The sequence below is a fragment of the Lactuca sativa genome, chromosome 8 (genome assembly GCF_002870075.4).
Source record: "Lactuca sativa cultivar Salinas chromosome 8, Lsat_Salinas_v11, whole genome shotgun sequence".
NCBI classification, from domain to species: domain Eukaryota; kingdom Viridiplantae; phylum Streptophyta; class Magnoliopsida; order Asterales; family Asteraceae; genus Lactuca; species Lactuca sativa.
The window spans coordinates 51,390,685-51,400,920 of NC_056630.2; the positions used below are offsets into that span (position 1 = coordinate 51,390,685).

Genomic DNA, 10,236 nt, shown 5'->3' on the forward strand with positions numbered 1-10,236 from the left:
TTTTTTGTTTATTTAGTTTTTGCTCCTTTTACCTGTGTTTTTTTAGTTTTGTTTTAGCAGGAAATATGGGGGACATCATGACCATGACAATGGAAGAGTACAATCGACATATGAGGAACGATAATGGGCCGGGTCTTTTTCCACCAAAAATACCAACCATGAAAAAGTTTGAACTTTCGGGACACATTCTTAGTATGCTAAAAGATCTATCATTCTTTGGGAAGGACCACGAGGACGCCTATGAGCACATAGAAGAGGTAGTGGAGATTTCAAATCATTTTAATGCTCCAAACGTGAGTAAAGATACGTTGATGCTATGACTTTTACCGGTCACACTCAAGGGTGAAGCAAAAGAATGGTTAAAATCACTTCCTTTTGGAGCAATCACGACATGGGCTGATTTAAGGATTGAATTCTTCACCATTTCACCGCTCCTTCTAAGGTAGCAAAACTTAAGAGGAATATACAAAATTTCCAACAATTAGAGGGGGAGTCGTTATACAAAGCATGGGAGCGCTACAAGAAATTATTATGAAGTTTCCCTCAACATGATTTCAATGTGCAACAAGAGATCTTAATTTTTTTATGATGGAGTTAACGTATGCACTCGCCAACTTCTTGACTCTCAAGGGCCCATGATGAAGAAGGATCCAACAACAAATAAGATTTGATTGAAGAATTAGCCAAGCATTCAAGAGAGTATCACAACCCTAGGGAGGATATAACTAAAGGAAAATCAAGTAAATATGGAGGTCAGGATGCTATTATTTCAATAATTGCAAAGCTCGACGCCATGGACAATTGAAACACAAAAACGGGTGAATCAATCCATGCAGTTCAAGATAGAAGTAAAGCTTGTGGGGGACCCCATCCTACAAGGGATTATGATTATTAGAGAGCTCGAGTAGATTATCAAGGTGGAGATACGAAATAATATCAACAAGTAAAGCATGATCTCTACCAAATAGAACAAGTCTAACCCGAGAAGATAACTGCTCTTGAGTCAATGCTATTTAGATTCATGGAAGCTAGAGAAAAAAAATACATGATGCCACTCATGCAACACTTACAGATCAACAAACATCTATTTTGAGAATCCATACACAAGTTAGACAATTAACGAAGCTTGTGCAAGGAAAGCTATTGGATACACCTTAAAGATAAGTCGAGCCAATCCCAATCTCTCAAGTCATGGCTGTTTATACAGAAAAATAGGAGGAATTGGAGCATATAGGGTTCCTTAATTCAATAGAGAAGAAGTCCAATCAGTCACCCGAAGGAAAAGAGAGGGATGAAAAATATCGTAAAGTTGCCTAGGTACCAAGACGTGGAGACAATAGTGCCACGTCGTGGGCACTGAAGGAATATTATGATTCTCATATGTTGAGCCATACCAACCACCTCTCCCTTTCCCATATCATTTCAATTCACATCTGGTGAAGCCAGAAAACACGAAGTTCCTTGAGCATTATGAAATTGAATACGTTAAGGAAAAAGAATGGGAAGAATGGTAGGAACCTTTACAAGAAGAGCAATTGGAAAAAGAAGTGAATCATTAGAAACCTCCAATGTCAACGCCAATGATTTTCGAGGTGTTTGCTTTAAAGACCTCCATATGAAGTCTCGAAGACAATTGAAGAAAAAGAAGAAAAGAGCGACGAGTCCAATGTTCACAAGAAGATCCATGAGAGAGACAAGACAAAAGCTAAAGATACGGGAGTAAAGGAAAAACCTAAGCGAAAGAACAACAAAGATGTCAACCCAAAAATGCAAGTATTCAATAGAAGGGTTGCCTACAAATTAACAAATCCCAAGATGCTGGAGAATGGGGAAATTACACTTCCATTAGATGCAACGTAGAACGGGAAGGAGTTCGACTCTCGACTTCATAAAAAAGCGCTTACCAGGAGCCAACCCGATGTTTTATTTGAGTTTGCGTTTTCTTTTTTTTTTTTTTTTTTTTTTTAATTTTTGATTTTTAGTTTTTTGTTTTCTTTTTTAAATTTTGTTTTTTTAACCGAATGATGTGTTTTTCTAGTTCAAGATCTCATAATTGCAATGTTAAAAGAAGTGAAAGCAACAAAAAAGCTTAATTGGAAAAAGTCGCGAGAAGTTTAAAAAAAAATCAAAGACAAAAATTTTGAATAAGTGTGGGGTGTGTGTCGCTTTACGAAGAGTTTAGTGGATACTTCGGAGGATAAACAGAAGATTAAAAGTTGCCTAATGATGAATTGAAGAATTTACAGAAAAAATGGGGCATAAACTATTTTCGAAGGCTCCTAGTTACCACGACATGGCATATGTTTCCAATGTCATGGCGATTCTGATTATCGTGACCCAAATGTTTTAGACTCATTACCACAACGTGGCCATCCAAAAGCTACACCTTGGCGGTTTATGTATTCGCGATCAAAATTCTTCCGACTCGCCTACACGACGTGACGTATGCTTTCCCATGTTGTGACCGTAGGCATCACACTTTTCAAAGTCAGGTCTTTGGTTCGTTTTAATCCGACACATTCATATTCACGAGCAACAACAGGAGTCCAGTTTCATGTTTCCAGCAATTTATTTTATATGTTCGAGCTTTCCTACAAACTATTAGATTCGATTTCGCGACTACTATCCTAGGGAAGTCTATTCATTATTCTCCCTTTTATTTACTTTTATGTGCTTTATTTGTTTTAAGCATGCAATGGGGACATTGCATAAATTAAGTGTGAGCTAGGGGGTCAAATAAGGAATCCAAACATTTTAAAACTGAAAAATTGAAAATTTTGCCAGATTGGAAATTTTAAAATTCATATAGATTTGAAAAATGTTCTAATTTAAAAATCTAGTTATATTTAAAAAGTTGTTATATTGTTGTGTCAAGACTGATATATGCATATCTACATATATATTTTATATCATATCTTAATACTTTTAGCTATTATTATGTTCATTATAGGAAAAAAGATATTTAATCTATTGTATGTTGTGTTGTAAAAGCAAAAGACATGCTCGGGACCGAAAAGGAAGGAATTTGGAAGCTGGAAACTAGGAACTTGGATCAAGGCCGAAAAGAAAAAGAAAAGTTTATTTACCACATCATGGTGACATCCACCGCAATGTGGCGTTTTGAAACATCCCGATGAACTTCGAAGACTTGCTGATTATGCGATAAACCCAAAGACCACGTCATGGTTAACCGATTTCGAAAAAGTATAAATAGAATGCAGATTTCTCCGAAAACCTAACTTTTGCTAGGAGCTTTAGTCGACTTTTGAAGGCCAATGATGTTATTTAGAAGCTTTGAAGTGCAGAGATCGATTAAAAGCTCGATTTTGAGAGATTTTGAGACAATACTTCTTATATTTAATTATTTTTCTTGTGTTTGATCATGGATTACAAGTTAAATTTAGTTTTTACATGTTTGTTTGCTAAAGTTATGGGCTAAATACCCTAACTTTCGTTTAGACTAGATTACATTTTTTTTGAAACGGAAAACTAACTAATCTACTCCTAAATAATCACCTATGTCTCCACCGAGACTTGAACCCCAGACCTCTCATATGAGATGGTCACTCCATACCGCTAGGCCATTGGCCCTTTGGTTAGACTACATGCTTATTTATGAGTTGATTTATGGATTGGATTATGCTAAGCTGATTATTTGTTATGTTAGCTTACTAAAGAACCTCTCTATGTTTATGATAACTACTTTTCTGTTTATTGATGAGTTTAATTAAGTTTGTATGACCTATCGTTCTTGATTGACTTGAATCTTATGATCTTGTGATTTGCAAAATTGTAGGACTAGTGTTTTGACCAAAACCCTAGGGTAAAATAGAAAATGGGTAAGTGAATGTAGAAGCTAATATATGAAGACCAATCATAGATTGAATTGATTTACTTAACCAAATAGATCAATCCATTATAAGTCTCACATAACTCGAACTAAAAACTAGTAAATTTGTTAGTATATCTGCTTGATCACCGTATGAATGAACTTATTTGCTAAACGATTAGGTTAGTGAACATTAATCTAGTCATCTTAGGAATTGGTAATCAACAAAGTATTAATCCATTGCACTTCCATTAAATCAACCATAATAGCAAGTATATCAAATCTAAACGAAAGTCTCTCATTTATCATGATTAAAATCATCTTTTGTGTTTCATGCCTTTTAGTTTTGCCTTGTGTTTCATTAGTTGTTAATTATTTTGTTTCTAAGTTTTAGTTTAATTATTTAAGTTTCTAGTTGTACAAAACTACAAAAAAAACCCCCTTTTTAATTAAATAGTAATTTATGTAACTTTAGTGGATAAAACTAGCTAGTAATTCTGTTCCATGTGTTTGATACCCAACTATTTGTGCTCTTCTATTTTCGACTAGGTATACTGCCGTAGGAGTAATAATTAGTTAAATTAGTTGGTTAAAACTAGTGCATATTTATTACATTAAGTTTTTTGTGCCGTTGCCAGGGAATGGTTAATTTTTAATTAATTTTTATATGTTATTTGTTTTAGACCCTTTTTGTGGGATTTATCTTATAAAAGTTAAGATTTTTCTGTCTATTTTTTCTTAATTGACGTTTTATTATTCTTCTATTTGATTTACGTCGTCGTGGCAATAATCATGACGTCGTGGTCATCAAACAGTTAGTTTTTATTTTCCGTTTTGCTCTTTTTACGCGTTTCATCTGTTTTGTTTCAGTGATTTGTGACCCGAGGATCGAAAACACCAATCATACCGCCATTTGACGATCCTGAGTCAACATTCCATAAGAAGAAGACAACAACACCTGGAGAATCAAGAAACAAGACTCTAGAAAGCAAATTCGAAAGGTTTGAGAAAACTCCTAACAAAAAGGAAGCCGGTTATGAGCCTGAAATAGAATCAGAAAAAGAAAGCGAACCGGAAAGGGAGCCCAAAAACAACATGGCAGACATTGCTGACATGATGAGGGTAGCATACAAGAGATGGATACGTGAAGATACCAGACTGGGTCTTGTGCAACCCATAATTCCCAACACAGCTAGCTTGGAGTTAAAAGGACACATACATGCTCAGTTGAAAGACATACCATTCTATGGGAAAGACCACGAGGACGCTTACAAGCACATTGATGAGGTCAATGATATCGCCGACTACTTCAACATACCAAACATACCACGCAAGGCGGTTTTACTAAAAAGGCTCCTCGTTACTCTTAAGAGGGCATCAAGAGACTGGCTAAAAGCACTTCCATCACAACATGGGCACAAATGCGTGAAGAATTCATACAACAATTTTGCCCACCATCGAAGGTTTCCAAATTAAATAAGGCCATTGAAAATTTCGAACAAAAAGTGGGAGAGTCTTTGTACGAGGCATGAGAGATCTATAAGGGATTACTTAGAAATTGTCCCCAAAACGATCTAAATGTGCAACAAGAAGTAGCAATCTTTTATGATCGGGTAAAAATAACGACTAGGCAACTCCTTGATTCTCAAGAGACACTTACAAAGAAAGAACGGGCCGTAATCAAGGAGCTAATCAAAAAATTCTCCAAACATTCAAGAGAATATCATAACCCTCGACAAGACCTAACTAGGGGAATTGCGAATTCAGCTTCAGATGACATGGTGGCAATTTTAGCAATGGTGCATAACATGGATCAAAGAACGACAAAAATGGATTAAACCATCCATGTAATACGAGTGGGGTGTGAAAATTGTAACGAACCACATTTAACCAAAAATTGTGATCTAGATGAAAATGCAAAGTGAAAGGCCCAAGCTTGCTATTTGAGTGGTAATCGTTATGTCGAAGATTAGATAAAGCCCAAAAAGAAGTGGTTACCTTATGATGAATACAAGAAAGCCAAAGAAGACAAATATGAACAAAAAGGAAGAGGCTTCTATCAAAAAGAGGAACCGGCTCCCGAGAAGAAACCCGATTTCAAAGCAATGCTTGCTCGCTTTGCTACCGCATCAGAAAAGAGACATGACTATATTGAAGTAGTACTTAGAAATCAGCAAGCTACAATCACGAATATCAAGCAACAAATATGGTAACTGTCGAACCAATTCAACAAAACATTACCGGGCACACTACCAGGAAACACTAAATAAAACCCAAGAGGAGATCACATCCAGTCCATAACGACTAGAAGTGGAAAAATTGTTACCCATTTGACTCCTATTAGTAATAATAAACCGGATGTTGTGCATTAAGAACAAGAAGCAAGTAAAGAAAAAAGCACTGATCAGTCAGCACGACGTGATAAGGATACCATGACGTGGCAATCATCTGAAAATAAAAATGCAGAACCGATTAAGCCATACCGTCTACCGCTACCTTTTCCAAGTCGAGCAAAACAAGATAGAGATGTTGAAGACTACCAGAAGTTCCTAGAGCAAATTAAATCCCTTCAAATCAGTATCCCATTCATTGAAGCCTTAGCTCAAATGCCAAAATACACAAAGTTTCTAAAGGATCTTCTAACAAACCGAAAGAAGATGGGGGAGGTGTCTAAAGTTGTATTAAATGAAACTTGCTCAGCCACCATGTTAAACATGCTGCCAAAGAATATGGGTGATCTGGGGAGTTTAACACTTCCATGCTAATTCGGAAATTTAGCCACAAGCTATGATCTATCCGATTCGGGAGCAAGTGTTAACTTAATGCCATATTCATTTTTCAAGAAGCTTGACCTCTCGGAACCAAGACCAAATCGCATGGCCATTCACTTATCAAACAAAACGATGACCTTTACAAGAGGGATCTGTGAAGATTTATTAGTTAAAATTGACAAGTTTTTTTCCTGCAGATTTCGTTGTTCTAGATATGGAGGAAGACGGCCAAGTGCCAATTATTATTGGAGAGACCCTTTTTGAGCATCGCCTGAGCTTTGGTAGACATAAGAGAGCCCAAACTTACCCTTTGAGTTGGAGAAGAAGCCATAACTTTCAGGGTTCATACAACGATAAAACATTCAAGAATAAGTGATGACATGGCTTTTTCGGTAGATGTTTTCGACGAAATTTTGGAAGAAGAATTAGGAGGATGGAAGGAAAATGAAATTGAGGGATACATGGTTCTACAAGAGGGGTATTTTGATGATGAAAATGATTTGAAAGAACTAGAGAAGCTACTAGAAGAAAGCGAGTACAATGAACTAAAAAAGGCCATTGAAGACCCACCACGACGTGGTAATAACACCACCACGTTGTGGCAAGCCAATTTCATTCGATCTGACGAGCAAAATCGCAACACCATGACGTGGCAAGATGCCCACGTTGTGGCCACTGAACAAAAACCAAAAATCAAATTGAATGTTTTGCCCGAACATCTCGAGTATGCATTCTTGGAAAAAAAAGAGCAAAAGCCAGTCATCATACCAGCTGAGCTCACACTAAAGGAGAATGAAAGCTTAGTTGGAGTACTCAAGAAACGAAATAATTCCATCTCTTGGAAGATCATGGATATCAATGGCATTAGCCCATCATATTGTTCACATAAGATTAATTTGGAAGAAGGAGCTAAAACAGTGGTCCAACGCCAAAGAAGATTGAACCGAACATGCAAGAAGTAGTCCAGAAAGAGGTCATCAAGATTTTGGATGTCGTAATTATTTACTCAATCTTGGATAGCCAGTGGGTAAGTTCGGTGCACGTGGTACCCAAGAAAGGAGGCATGAAGGTGGTAACAAACGAAGAGAATGAGCTTATTCCTACAAGAACGGTAACCAATTGGCGAGTGTGCATTGATTATCGCAAGTTAAATGATGCCACTTGCAAAGACCACTTTACTTTGCCATTTATTAATCAAATGGACGAAAGATTATCCATTCACCTTTATTACTACTTTCTAGATGGGTTTTCAGGATATTTTCAGATTCATATTGATCCTCAAGACCAAGAAAAAACCACCTTCACTTGCCCGAGTGGGACCTTTGCTTATCGTCGGATGTCTATTGGATTATGCAACACATCAACCCCTTTCCAAAGATGCATGATGGCTATTTTCCACGATATGGTTGAAAAGTTCATGGAAGTTTTCATGGATGATTTTTCTGTTTTCGGGTCTTCTTTTGGTGATTGTTTATCTAACCTCGACTTGATGCTTGCTAGATGTGAAAAGACCCACTTGGTCTTAAATTAGGAGAAGTGCCATTTCATGATTAAAAAAAGGTATTGTCTTGGGACATAAAGTTTACAAATCGGGGATTGAGGCGGACCGTGTAAAAGTCGGCACTATAGCTAAATTACCACCTCCAACAAACGTGAAAGGGGTAAGGAGTTTTCTAGGCCATGTGGGATTTTACCGCCGACTCATAAAAGATTTTTCATAAATAACTAGGCCATTAACTCAACTTCTTTTAAAAGATGCCACATTTGATTTTTCTAAGGAGTGTATTGAAGCTTTTGAATTATTAAAAGAAAAATTAACAAATATCCCGATCATGATTTCCCCTAATTGGAACCTCCCATTTGAGCTCATGTGCGATGTTAGTGATTTTTTTGTAGGAGAAGTCCTTGGAGAAATTGTTGATAAAAACTTTCAACCCATATATTATGTAAGCAAAACACTAAACCCGACCCAAGAAAACTACACCACCACTGAAAAAGAACTTTTGGCCGTTGTTTACATATTTAATAAATTCCGCCCTTATTTAGTGTTGTCCAAAACTATTGTTTTTACTGACCATTCGACTCTTAAGTATGTATTTTCTAAGCAGGATGCTAAGCCAAGATTGGTCTGAATGGTACTCCTCTTGCAAGAATTTGACATCGAGATTAGGGAGAAAAAGGGTATGGAAAATGTGGCGGTCGATCACCTCTCGATATTGGAAAACCCAAAAATGGAAAAATTGGAAGAAAAAAAATTGGAGACGATTTTCCCGAAGAATATATAATGGTGATCGTGCGGGAAGATCCATGGTATGCGGATAGAGCCAACTATTTGGCTAGTGGCTATCTTACAAAAGGATTAACTCATCAACAAAAGAAGAAATTATTTTCAGAAGTCAAATACTTCTTTTTGGGTGAACCATATATCATTAGAAGCTGTATGGATGGTATAATAAAAAGATGTATATTTGTTGGATTAGGTGTCTAAGCTCATAACTATAATTGGCATGTACTTGACCTGAGAGTAGCATGGTCCATTTCGGGTTGCCTTCACCAGAACAATTTGACATGATGGATATTTGAGAAAAAGGTTGTTTGTGATTTATTAATATATTATAAGTATAATATATTAATTGAGAAATCATATTATTTAGTTAATATTGGTCAAGAATTAATTTGGAATTAATTTAGAGATCAAAAGAGATTAATTATATTAAGGGGACTGATTAAGTAAAACAGTAATACATATTTTTTGGGCCAATGATCCATGATTGATTAGTGACGGACTAAGTTTATGTGAGAGTCCATGAAGTGTTAGTCCATAAGGCTTATCATATTTATTATTGAATTAAAGGCCCAAGGAATGAATAAGGGTTTACAAGTTGAAACCCTAGGATTTCCATACTATAAAAGTCCCTTAGCTCCAAATTCACTATCCCAAGGGTTCTAAGAGAACCCTAGCCGATTTTGGTGGTTCTAGCCTCTCTCTCAAAGTCCTCCATTTGTACATGGTGTTTGTGACTTGTTTGAGGCATCACACTTGAGGTGCTAAGCTCTTGAAAGGCCAACAACTACAAGCTACAAATAAGAGGTATTCTTCTAAATAGTTTTATGATTCATGTACCAAATTTGTATGCTAGATAGGTTTCATGCTTTGGATAATTTTTTGTTGCACGTATAACTAGAGAAAACTTAGATCCAAAGCATTAGGGTTGTATGTGCACCATAGGAGTGTTATAGTACATAAAACCCAACAATATTTAGAAGAGAAAGTTTGTGTAACACCCATAAAGATCATGCCAATTTAAAACTTTTTAAATTATTCAAAAACCAATAATTATTACAAATTTGTTTTCAAAATGGTTTCATGTCAGAGTATCCCAGAATCAAATCATAAAAATATAAGGAGGTGCACAATCACGCCTTCGCCTTCCCGCGATCATCAGAAGTACCTGAAACATAATCAACAACTGTAAGCCCGAAGCTTAGTGAGTTCCCCCAAAATACCAACGTCATACAATCATAATCATATCATAGCAAATAAACAACATGCATAATGAGCCATTAGCCTGACTGGACCGCCTTGCAAGGCCATCAGTCTATCTGGACTGCTCTCCGAGCCATCGGTACTTCTGG

General features: G+C 36.5%; 1 non-coding gene across 1 annotated transcript; it reads right to left on the bottom strand.

The window, feature by feature from the left end:
• Positions 1-448: 448 nt before the first annotated feature.
• Positions 449-555, bottom strand: LOC111896612 (small nucleolar RNA R71). Its single transcript, XR_002851965.1, has one exon. It is a non-coding gene; the product is annotated as a small nucleolar RNA R71 (small nucleolar RNA).
• Between the last annotated feature and the right edge of the window lie 9,681 nt (positions 556-10,236).